Consider the following 12,721-nt stretch of genomic DNA (forward strand, 5'->3'; position numbering starts at 1 on the left):
AAAGTTGCTTCTCAAAATATTCTGATTAATGGCAATGCTGACGAGGGTGAATCATCACCAAGAACATTGTGCTCATCAGGACAGTTCCTCAGCTGATGGGAATTGGCAGAATGCCACACAAGTTCATGGCACTTTCTCTGTGGATTGATACTGGGCAAGGATTGATATGCTGGGCAGGCGTTGACTGACTGGAGCTCTGCGGATTTGTACTGGCCCAGAGCCTGTAGTTTATAAAAGGGAAGCCCTGAACTTAAATACTTTGTTATACAATCTTTATACAGGGAATATTATTTATTAAATGCAAGAGTGTTTCTGTGAGGATGTATCAGCAAGTGAGGCAAGGAGATTTTGTTTTAACTTTGCTACCATTATCAAGGTACTGGCTACGAGTTTCATTGTTGTCCTTCCAAAGAACAAGTCAGAACAAGCTGGGTTAGTGCTGCCCTCCACACTGGAAGTCTGCAGTGGGAGTGGTAGAGGAGGTGCTCTGGCTGCACCCATCCATGCAACTGCCCTGGCACAGAGGCAGGGAGGGACTGGCTTAGCAAGCTAAAGGGATGTGGCCGGGGTTTTGGCTGAGTCTGTTCAAACAATGGTTTGTCCAGGCAAGGAGATGGATTTCCACCCCTGGTGCAGCCTGTGAGTCAGAGGCTGTGCTGGAGCCCTTCTCCTCCGTGTGCTTTCTGTGAGTAGGGTTGCAAAATATCATGAGAGACCCAGATCTCATCTTCACACTAGCCAGGGGAGTTTAGACTCAAGGTTTAAACTTAGATTCCTCTGTAACTAGAAATGATTTAGTTGCATACATACTATTATAAGCAATGCTGAAGGTGGCATTCATGTCCTGAATTGTTTAGTGAAACAAAATAAGACAGTAGCTGAGAAAAGAAGATACTTGCTATAAGTTGATGCTTGCTTGATGAGGAAGTGAAGGTATGAAATTAGAGTAAGCTCTGGAAGGGTACAATGATTAAACTTGTACCACAGGTGTTTGGTTTTCTTTATTAACCCTGTCCATTCCTGTGCAACCTACAACTGCAACATCCTAATTTTATTTTTTTTTTTTTTGGCAGGGAACAGATGATGTTTGTTGATATAGCACTTAGTTTCAGCTAATGACAAGAAGACACAATCTGTAATCTTGTCTATTACCTGTCCTGTATCACGCCCTTTCATTTACTACATTAAAGTACCAGTAAAAAGCATTCCAAGAGACATAATGGAGCAGCACAGCAGTTGAAGGCTGTGTATTATATTACAAAATGACTGTTTTTTGGGGGGAAAGGGGGAAGATGATGTGCCAGTTTACAGGAAGGTTGGGCAAAAGGTCAGGGAAAGTGCGGAATTATTATCGGCTCTGCTGGTGCCACACCTGTGTGAAATGTTTAATGCTGACACAAGAATGAACTTGAAGCATGTTTGGAACGTACATACAAGGAGCAAAGAACCAGAGAACTTAAACTGTAACTGTGTTGAAACAAATAAATTTGCTACAGAATGGAGAGGCCAAAAGCAGCCCACTGAGACCCAAAAGTGCAGTCAAGGCCACTCTCCTCTCATGAAGGACATGGAGTATGTGGTGGTTACAGAGCTTGGCATGAAAACAGTCCATAAGGAGTAGTCTTGGGCAAAAAGGACTTATTTTTAGCTTGAAATGAACATATGCTGTGTGTAAATGGGACAGACCATTACTGTGGTGGGACTGCTGGATTTGCAGCCTGTAAACTCTGATTGACTTTCATTCTTGCACTCCTATTCTGACAAGAGACAGGAGCTGGTTTCTGCATTGCTGCCAATCTGCTTAGTTTTGCTGGCATCAGTTGGTTCGTGACTGTCTATACCAGTTCAGACTTAATGCCGGTTGCAACTTGCTCACCACTGCTGGCTGGAATAGAACCCAAACCTGGCTTCTGTATTTATGCTTTACCACAACACCCTTCTTCATCTCCTCCTCTGAAAATCCTGCACTATAGATATTGAACCCTAAAGGAGAAGTGACTCTCAGCAGACATAATTTTGTATGAGTAATTCACTTTTAAAGCTTGGATATATTCCATCTTCCTTGTGACTAATGGTACCCGAACAGAACATAATTGTATAATCACTTTCCAATTGCTTAATAACTCATTTTCCTTGTTTGTAAGATGCTGTTTTTCCAGCATTTCAGAGATGTGAGGACCTGCATGTGGTAATGAGTGACAGACAATTGTTTATTTCTCAGCAATAATGCCATTAAGAAAACCTCTTTACACTTAGAGCCCTGACAACTGGCTAGACCCTGACATTCTTATTCATCTCTCAAGCCAGTGAAAGGCCTGCTGGCAGGCAATTATTCCACTGTTTCACATCATGTTATCTTTGGTGGCAATGCTCCCTTGAGGAGTCCCAACCCCACCACTTCTGCCTGTCTCCAACAACTAAAAGCCAGCACATCACAAATCCTTACACCTGCACTGTGGTTGGAAATGCTGCAGCCTCAAAATATTTCTGTTGGTGTAGCTGGTGGATAGGACATGAAGGAATAGGTGGAGCTGAAACCTCTCAAGCTGGAGGGGAAGGAATTCCTTCCTTAGCTGAGAAAAGCTTGGCCAGTCATAGCATGTAATGTTTCCAACTGCTGGACCACCTAAGTGGGAAAAAGTTGTTCAGGAGACAGGGAGGAAAGAGCAGATAGAGGAGGAGGAAGAAAGAGTGTCGAAATGTGATGCATGTCTGGTTTGGCAGAAAAAATATGAAAGGTGCATAAACCCCAGAAATTTCTCAGGGACTTGGATCTAAATGCAGAAAATGCTTCTGAGGACAGGGGACCAGTGCAGGAAAAGAGATTGTATAGAAGTCATGGATGTCTTCTGCTCTCTTAAACAGAGCTGATGACTGTGTGATTACCCTGTATTGAGCTCTTAAATAGATGAACAAAGGGTATTCCTTTTATGTTTTTTTGAGAGAATGGATGCTTGAACCTTAGAAGTTGGTGCTGATGTCTAGGGGTAGAAAGAGAAGGTGGGTAATAAGCTTCCATTCTTTGAAAGAGGCAAAAAGCAATGTGTGCCTAAGGCATCTTGTTAAGGACAGCAAGTGCCACAACCAACTGAAATAAAAATAAATTTAAAATGGAGAGGTCCAGATGGAATGGGCTTAAAATATAACTGCCATTGATTTTCCAGTTCTATCAGGGCTGTGTGATTTCAGCTAGGACATAAAAATTAATTTTTTACTGCAGTTACAGGTATAAATGCCCAAACCACTGTTGCATTTGGTGGTCCAGTATCAAGTCTTGATATTGCTGATGTGAATTGATGGAGAGATTGCTCAGCGGAGTCTTATCTTAGATTTCTAGAAATTAAGAGAATTTGCTTCAGAGTATGTTGAGATCTGTTGAACCTGAAAGCAGAGCTCAGAGCTGGTTATGTTTGTGAGCATTGTGATTGAGGAGAGGAAAGTTATATGTGTATCTGAATAGTGTAAAAAAAAAAAAAGGCACAATCAATAAAGGCTCAGTTCTTACTTGCAAACCAATTTCACCAGCTTCAGAGCTGCCCAAAGTCTACATTTAGAATAGAAAAATGTGTTAAAGAGTATAGGAATTGAATTTTCAGGAGAACAAAACATAGCTTTACTTGAGAAGCATGCTTAAAACTGCTTTGCATCCATAAGAGGGTGCCTGGAGGTTGTCTTAGCTGATGTAGTTGGTGGCACTGCAAACAAAGTGAGACCATAACAGAAATGTTTGGAAAAATCAATATTCAACCTTGTACACCAGAATACTGCTTCTGATCCTGCAGACAGCTGCCAAGATGAGGAAAGAACAAGTTCAGCTGTTTGAATCTGTTTTCCCTCTCACAGAGTAGCTGTGGTGTTTTGCTTTGTTTTGTTTTGTTTTTTTTTTTTTTCCCCAGGTGTTAAAATATCTGGATCATCTCTTACAAACCTCAGTTCCTTCATGCATGGGAGCTTCTGCAGATTGTTCTAGTGCAGGAGCATTGCATTGTTTATTTTGTTTCCCTCGGTATGAATTTTTTAGTTCTCTTTTTTTTTTTTTTTATATTGTCAAAACATGCTATAGCAAGCTGTGTTCTCTTACAACCCATTCCATGTTGAAATGTAAACCCATTGCAACACAGCCTGTCTGGCATATGTTGTCATAGCTTTTTAAAAGTTGCCCTGCTTCTCTGTTGGCGTTGAGAATTTTATTAAATAAGACTATTTATTTTTCCAAATTCCCCATGGGCAAAAGCAGGTAGAAAACAGATACCTATGCCTAATTATAACCTTATATTTCACGTTAATCTCTCTTAATTTTCTTTCATTCCACCTCCAGCATGCATTCTCTCATTCATAATTGCCACTGGATAATTTGAAGTCATTTGCTTACTCAGGGCTTTCTGCCATACACTCATGGATTGTGGCAGATGAATCCTTCACAAAAAAATAAAGTGAGAAGCTCATTCTCTCTGTATAGGTAGCTCTCTCCCTCCCTGTCCCAAAGTTACTGAGCAAATTGTTGCTATTAATTTTTAAATTAGTGTACTTGTTGCTCAGGGAGAAGTCAAGTGTTCAGAGGAATTTAGCAATAGACTCAAGACTGACTTTGCCTCTTCAGGAGAGATGTTCCATGCTGTGTGTTGGTTGCCAAAATACCCAGTGTGTGGTTACTCCTCGGCTGTTGTAGGAATTCTGTTGTTCCCAAGGAACACAGTTGTTAAGGGAGAAAGGATTGCTCAGTCTTGGTCCATGCAGGATTTTAGACTCATGGCAGTGTTGACTCCCATACAGATGCTGTAGTTGATCTTAGGGATGAGTACAAGGATACTGCTTTTTTCATTTGCCTCCTTTCTAATCAGTGTTGCTTTGCTCTGTTTTGTGCTGTGCTACCTAATTATCCTCAGGATTTTGGGTTTGTTTTCTGTATTTGGAAATACTACTGGTTCTTGATCCACCTAAACCAGAAAACCTAGAAGCATTCAGAATGAATGGAAAAAAACCCCTCTCAAACTCCCTGGTATGGTAAATATGCTCCAATTTCTATTACATGAATGTATGGCTTGATCACAGCGAGATTATTAGTGGCAGTTATCCTAAAAGGAGCTATTCCTTTTCTAGCTAACCGTCCTATTTCCAACTCCCTTGAATCTGCCTGTTTCTTTCTACAGAGTTAAGTCACAAAAATCCTTTAGTTCATTAGATATGGACAAACAAAAGGAGAAATATACTTGCAGTTCTTAAAGCAGCCATGCCTTGGGAAAGGCCTGCCCCAGTTTCCAGACAGACCGAAATCCTTTTGTAGTTTTCCTTCTTTCGGCTTTCTTTGGCCCCGGACCCCACTGTGTTGGGCAGAGAATTGCTCTTACTGTCAAATAAATGTGTTTTTAAAAAAGTGCCAGCAAGAGCCCTTGTTCCTCAAGAGGGAATACTTCTATTGCCTTCTCTCTTGCAGTTTGGTTGCCAGTAGCTCAACCTCAGTTTACATTTCTTTGTATTAAGTAAAATCCTGTGCATGTTGTTCCCTATCCCTAATCATTTGAGCCCCAATTACAAAGCACGTTTAGGTGACCCAATCTCCTTTTGGTTTCAGTGAGAACTAAGACCCTTATTACCACAGAGGGAGTAGTCCTGAACAGCACCATAGTCTGACTTGGATGTTATGTCCTGTATTTTTTACAAGGCAAATGTCATCCCACTAGGTTAACCTGTCGAGGACACATTGTTCTCTTACTTTGTATTGCTTCCTTTGGTCAAGAAATATGCAAAACCTTGGTCTCCTACACTGGGTAATGTTCTCTGCTATTCAGACTTCTTTCAAACCATTTTATGCAGCCCTATTTTTTTTGGTCAAAGTCTTTCATACTCCCAGTCATTTATCTTATAAAACAGTTACTTAGTTGCAACTTCAGTGTTAAGAATTTACAGTGTGATAGGGCTGGGGAGGGGGTGGCTGAAAAATCAAACATTATCGAGCAAAAGCACATGCCACTTCTTGTGTATCTTATTCTGCAATTCTTTGAAGTTTAATCTTTTCAAAAGAAAAGCCTTTCAGCTACTTTGTGGCAACAACTCGGGCTTGTAACTTTTGACTGCACAGTGCTCCTGGTTCATAAACTGATCTCATCCTTTTCTGACAATTAATACTAAAGTGAATTTAAATTGGATCTCCTACTGCCACCGCATCAGCTGTCTGGAACAGTTTGCCTACCTTGGTCTCCCACACTAATTCTCTCTGTACCTTTTCAAAATGCTGCTAAAAATCCTGACTTTCTTTAAGGCTCTACCAGGCAGGAAGCTATCAACCAGTTTCTTTTCACATGTGGATTTGGCTGCACATCCGCTTTGCAGAGCTGCAGAGGACTTCAGGAGAGACAGGGTAACTGAGCGCTGGGCACTGAGATCAGGATGTCAGCTTAGCAGTGCCATAAGCCTTTGAAACTACCCTTCACCTTATGCTTCAGCTGCATGAAGATGCAGCCCAGAGCAGGGAGCAGTCCAGCCTCAACACACACCATGGACAAAGCTTGGCATGGCCTTGTGCTTCTGCTCTCCACCTCCATCTCTGCAGTGCTGTGACCACATCTCTTCATCCCTATCTTGTGCTGTTGTGTGGACTCTGAACATCCACCAACCAGCACACAGAGATGCTCTTGTAGCTATGGAGAGGGCTATAAAAGGAAGAACTCTCCTTGCATGCTTTTCTTTTCACGCAAGGAAGAAGCATTCACAGGCTGGCTTTCAAGGCTCCTGTTTATCTGAAAAGTGCTATCTTGATTACTGACTTAAAAGTTGATATATTTTAATAGCATGATAAGATTTCTTTCTTTTTTTTTTTTTTTTTTACAAATGTGGGCTGGTAAACAGTGTGTATAATAACACATTGTTTTGTGGTTTGTTCTGAGGTTGAAGGAATAATTATGTGAATGTCTTTTTTTTTTTTTAACCTTAGCTCCTGTTATATAGTAGTTCTTCTAGCACTGGGTTATAAGAGAATTATATTTATACCTTTGGGACAGTCTCTATACAGAAACTCAGAGTCATGACTAAGAGCTTATTGGGCGTGACAACTTTTCCTACAGCAGGTTATACATTTCAGAGAATTCTGCATCCTATTTTCAAAGGCTCAGCAGTCACATCTGGGGCCAAATTTTCAAAAGAGAAATGTTCTGATGGAAACCTTGAATAAGGGACCGTGATGAAATGCGGTCACTACCTATCACTTTGGAGAACCTCTGAACTTGTTTTTGTTGTCTTAACAGTACCTTTGCTTAAACACCTATATTCATGAAGATGTCTTGACCCCTGTGAACTGACTGTAAATGTTTCCTGAGGACATTGCTAAACTCATACATGTCACTGGCATAATTGTTTCCATGGAAACTAACATACTTTTAAAGGAAATAATAAAAAACCCAACAGAGGACGCATGAGAACATAAAACCGGCCATAACAGGTTAGAGCAAAGGTCTCCTGAGATGTGTGTCCTGTATCCAGTGGTGGTCAACAGAAGGTGCAACAGAACAATACAAGCATATGGCAATGCTGCTCCATAAATTCTTTCAGCTTTAGCAGTTTTGGACTCAAAGATTTCCTGAGTTAAAGGTGCCAGCCTTACAAGCAACATGATTTTTTTTTTTTTCTACTGTGAAAAGCCTTGTACAGTACAATGACATGTCTTTACAATCAGGCTCTTGCAACAACATCATTCCACAGAGAACACAGGGGCACTTTGACCATCTTTAGTTATTAATTCAGTCATTCCTCAAGGAAAAACCTGCTAGGTTTGCTTCCTTAAATGTTTCAAGATTAACTGTCTAGAATTTATCATGAAAATCTTTCTTTTGGGAAAGAACTGAGGTCATAGGGTTTAACTCAAAATGACAGTTGGAAGAGAGCAATCCACTGTATATTATTACACCCTTTTATCCTAAGAGCTAATCATTTGTTCAATTTTTTTTTTTTAGTAAAACATTTGTCTAATATAACCTTGTTCACTTCACTTGCCCTTTGTCCCTGCCCCTGTCCATCTCTGTCAGACACTCCTTTTTAAAATAAGCGGTTAAAACCCTGTGCTTCCTGTCTGTTTTAAGGAGGATTGCACACCTTCAGGTGAGCTTGAAGCCAGGCTTTAAAGAAATGTGGTTTCCAGTCAAGCAAGTGTGCAAATTTTTTTCTATATGCTTTTCTCAGTGCTGAAACTTGACAGAGTTCCATCTCTGTACATGCTAAATTGCATCAGTGTAAAACCTTCATTTTAGTTGGTGACAGAGCAACAGATGTGCCCATGTGCTCATGTGCAAGATACTTGACCCCAGGTGACATGTATAATTCTAATATTCCACAAATCTGATGAGTTGACAGTGGTTTGACCATGCTCTGCTGCAGATCATCAGATTTCCAGAGCATGTACAGCGTGTTTGCCTATGTGGGCTAGTGAAATATTATGCTGGGAAAAGTCCCTGATTTATTCAACTTTAAAAAAAAAGTCCGCCCTGGGTGTTAATTGGACTCTAAATTCAGGTGTTAACCTCTTTGATTGAAAATACATGCTGAGCAATTACAGGAAGGAGGCCAACTTCAGGCACAGCAGTAATTACTGAATTAGTAGGAAAGTTCAAGAGGAGCCTCAGATTTCATATCATTGCTAAGGTTTCTGAAGAACAGCTAATCCTGAAGCGACTGGGCTCCTCACACCTGGTTATGTTTTAGGTAACTCCGCTTAAATTTCAAAGAAATCTCTGCATGAATAATTCCAGAAGCAGATGTCAGTATTTCTTAAATGTTGCTTTATTTTCAGATGCAGAAAATTGTCCATCACTCTGAAATTTCAGTGACGATGGAACTGGGGAGAAAAGCTTTTTTTGTTAGGCAGTATTTCTTGTTCGTGAACTTGGTGCTCTCCTGCTTGATTCATTTAAGTGGAATCCTCTAGTGTAACCTCCTGCTTGTAGTAGTATGTGTTATGCCTACTGCTTTTCAAATTTTCCTTTCTCAAAGAAAGTCTTCACAATATTTAGTTGACCACATTAGTTTGTGGTGTGTGTTTTTGTTGTTGTTGTTTGTTTCTTTTTTTTTTAAATTGTATCCAATATATAATACCAAGTGCTGCAGGATGTTTATTACCTACATACCTGGCACACATTAATCAATAATAAAGTTGTACAGCCATTAGAGGCTCTGTTCAGAATGAATGATCCAAAAATTACATTCAATTGTTTTGAATGGATTTATTAAGATTTCAGGTGCAGCTGTCCATCTTCTTTGGGCAGCCAGCATTTGCAGTGGTGGTGATAGGAGATGATGACTTTGTGAGATGTATTTATCAATTTATATATTTATCAATTTATTTATGTATTTATATATTTATCAATATATATATAGTTTTTAAGCTGTAATTACATTTTCTTTATCCTATATACTACAAAATAATGAAATGTAACTGGGGAGAAAAAAGAATGGGGAGGTGAAAAGTTAGTGCTTGTGCATAACATCCATGGGTGTTTTCCTGAGAAGTCCTGGAATAAAAAGAGGATTCTAATATTTCATGTGCAAAATGGTGAAGTGTGTTGGAATTAAATGTTCCCATTATCTAGAAATGACCATACCCTTGATTATTTTTGTCTGTGCGTTGGGAGACCTGGCTGATACTCTCAGAATGTTTGTGGGCAGCATTCAGGCTCCACAGGGCCTGCTGTGGAGATGGTCTGTGCTGTTCAGGGATGGTTGGACCATGGCTCAAACCTTAGGGAGGTGATAATAATGTCTGCACAGGGCAGTCTGCCTAAGCTAGGCTCTGAAACTATTTCTGTTCATGAAGAAAGCCAGAGACTGGTCTAATTTGCACTAGTGAGGTCTGCAGATGCTTTTGTGGGTGGTCTCTATGCAAGCCCCAGTTGGCTGTGATGGAGGCTTGCTGTGATGGCTTTGTCCAACTGCACTGATTCTCACTGACTTGCTGATCATTCATGTTTTTCTGGTTCTGTGTCTTAAAAAAAAAAAAGGCCATGGGGGATGGAAAAGGGGAAAATCCATAGGATAATTAAGGACAATAACTCTATGCCTGTTTATTTTATCCCATCTTAAACCTTTCTGACATGTACTGATGTCTGCAATGTAAGTGCCCTAAAGGTGTGTGGGCTGTCATACTCTTTGGTAGTGTTTGCTTTAGGAACGTAGCTGTCTGAAAGTTTAGATATCTAAGAGGAGCTCCATGTTCTGGCATGATGCAGCTTGCAGGCTTCAGGGAGAAAACAAGCCCAGCAATGCAGGCACTAGTCCCCTTTTAAGCTACTGGAGGTAAAAGCACAGAAGTTCAGGCACTTAGATGTCCACACTGGATGTAAAGAGATAAGTGATTGTATTTGTAATACCTCGGTGTGCTGGCTGATTCATTCAACCAATTAATAAACCCCTGCCCTGAGCATAAAGCAAAACCTGTTTGGAGAGGTTAATGTCAGACTCTCAGACAGCTCAGTTAAAGTTACCTTTTTGCGCTCTGCAGGAGCTCCCTGAGAATCTTGTCATAAAGTCTGCTCAGTGAAGCAGGTAAAATAATGCAGTAATAACAGTTGGTATCTTGTAAAAAGCCATTGGAGAATCTCCAAGCAATTTGGACAAATTAGCAAAGCCAGCTCAGCTCTCTCCTTTGCCAGGTAGAGCAGGGTTATGTTCTTTAGAAGGAAGAAGAAAAATTTTTTCCTGTTTTAAAAAGACTACTTTACTCCTTTTAAACAAATCTTTGAATGCATTCATGTTCTTAATGGTCTCAAAGCAAAATATTATCAGGACACAGCAGAGAAAATGGCAATGAATGAGTTTAAAGCAGGAATTTGTTTGGAGGTGTGCAGGAATTGAAGGCAAAAGTGCTACAAGTCTGAGTAAGATCTAGACCATAATTTTTGTTTAGCCGAGGCTAAAGAAGTTTCTCAGGATCAAGTCCCACTCCAATTGGTGGCAATTGGAATTTTTCCTTTTATTTCAATGGAGGAAATATTGCCACTCCTAGAGGTTTCACTAAGAATAAAATTAGCTTTTGAGGGGGGGGAGATCCAAGGAGGGGTTACTTCTTTCTCCTTGTTTTTCATGCAGCTCTCTCTATTTACTCCTTTCCACCCTCTTTCTAAAGATGATTTCAATTTTGATTTTTCCCTTCAATAGAAATGTAGTTTCAGAATCTCCCACAGCTCTAAGCACAGTTTTGTGTCTTGTGAACAGTAAATACTCTCATTGTGAAAGTAATTAATTCTTTTTCTGATCTGACATAATCAAGCTAAGGTTAAAAGAACACTAAGTAGTCAAGGAAACTCACTCCCACATCTTTACGCTTATGATGTTTGTTTTCAGAAGGCTTGAAATGGCATGAACCCTGTTCTTCCATACGTCATAATAGCTTTAATTTGTTTAATAGTTGGATAAAAAGCAAATTAATCACACAAGTACCTTTAAAAGAAGAATTTGGACATAGTTAATATTCAGCTGTGAAATAGCCATCTGTCATTGCAGTTTAAGCATCCAGGATGTCTGAGCAGAGATGTGGCTGTATATTTGAACATCCCTAATATTTTTCAGTGCAAAGTAAAACCAACTTGTCTGTGCCACTGTGTTTCGGCTGAATTGCTGTCAGTAAATTGTGACTATGGTAGCTGTTTAACTAGTAAATGTGCATCTACATACTATATATGAAAAAGTGGCTTGCTTAGTAGCTGGCCAGAGTAAGATCCAACTTATGGAATTAGAGAACAACAAAATTTCCATAAATCTGGGAGCTGTAAAGGTATTTTAACTAAAGGAAGTATCTTACCAAGGAGCAACAACAAATTTACCATGTGCTTTGTCCAACTTGAAATCCATTTAAAATCAAGGAAAACACTATAATGGGTAGGAACTTTTGCATTTGTGACTTTTTCTAGAAGACGTATTATTTGCTCAAGTTTTATTTCTTGTCTGAGGGAAATTTTTCAAACCATGTTTTTCTGAAATAGTTAACTATGTGTTGTAAAGCTTGAGAATTGTTTAGGCTTTTCAGCTGCTGGTACCAGGCTGATTTACACCAGCACAGATGCAGCTGTCTGCCCTCACTGAGGGAATCCAGAGAGCAGAAAGCTTTCCGTACGAGCCGTACTTTGCACTGAATCCTGGGCCTGTCTTGCTTCTGCTCCTTCTGTGACTCCATGTGCCTGAGGACATACAAGAGAAAGGTGAACAATAAAAATGTCTCCAGATTGAAAGCAACAGGCCTATTTTGACTGTAACAATAAATACGTGAAAAAAGATCACAGAATTCTCTTTCTGCCTATAAATCTGGCCCTGAGGCTTGAAGCTCATAGGTTTGACTCGTTCTTTATGGTCTGAAACAGATCCAATGTCAATCAAGGCTAGGAAGGGGGGGGAACCCTGTTCTGAAGAAGTGGCTGAACAAGAGCCCCTCTTCCTGGAACTCTGCTGCTTCAACAGCAGCTCGAGGTACATCCAGTTTGTGACAGTGCTGTGAAGAGGAAAGCGAGAGGCTGGGAAGGTGTTTCAGGATCCCCTGTCTCCCTGCTCTGGCCCAGAGCAGTCCCTCCCTCCAACAAGAAACTTCTAGGTTTTGGGTCAGTCCTGAGTAGTTTTGCAGTAAGGGGGTTTGGTGAGAAATCTTTCTTGTGACTAGGGCTGAAATCTTCCCTGAGGAAAGGGAAGGCTCACCCTGAGCTGGGTCAGCCCCTTATGCCTCCCTGCTGGAAGAGGTAACAAGGTTGAG

The sequence above is a fragment of the Lepidothrix coronata genome, unplaced genomic scaffold, assembly GCF_001604755.1.
Source record: "Lepidothrix coronata isolate B3197 unplaced genomic scaffold, Lepidothrix_coronata-1.0 Scaffold29, whole genome shotgun sequence".
In the NCBI taxonomy this organism is placed as follows: domain Eukaryota; kingdom Metazoa; phylum Chordata; class Aves; order Passeriformes; family Pipridae; genus Lepidothrix; species Lepidothrix coronata.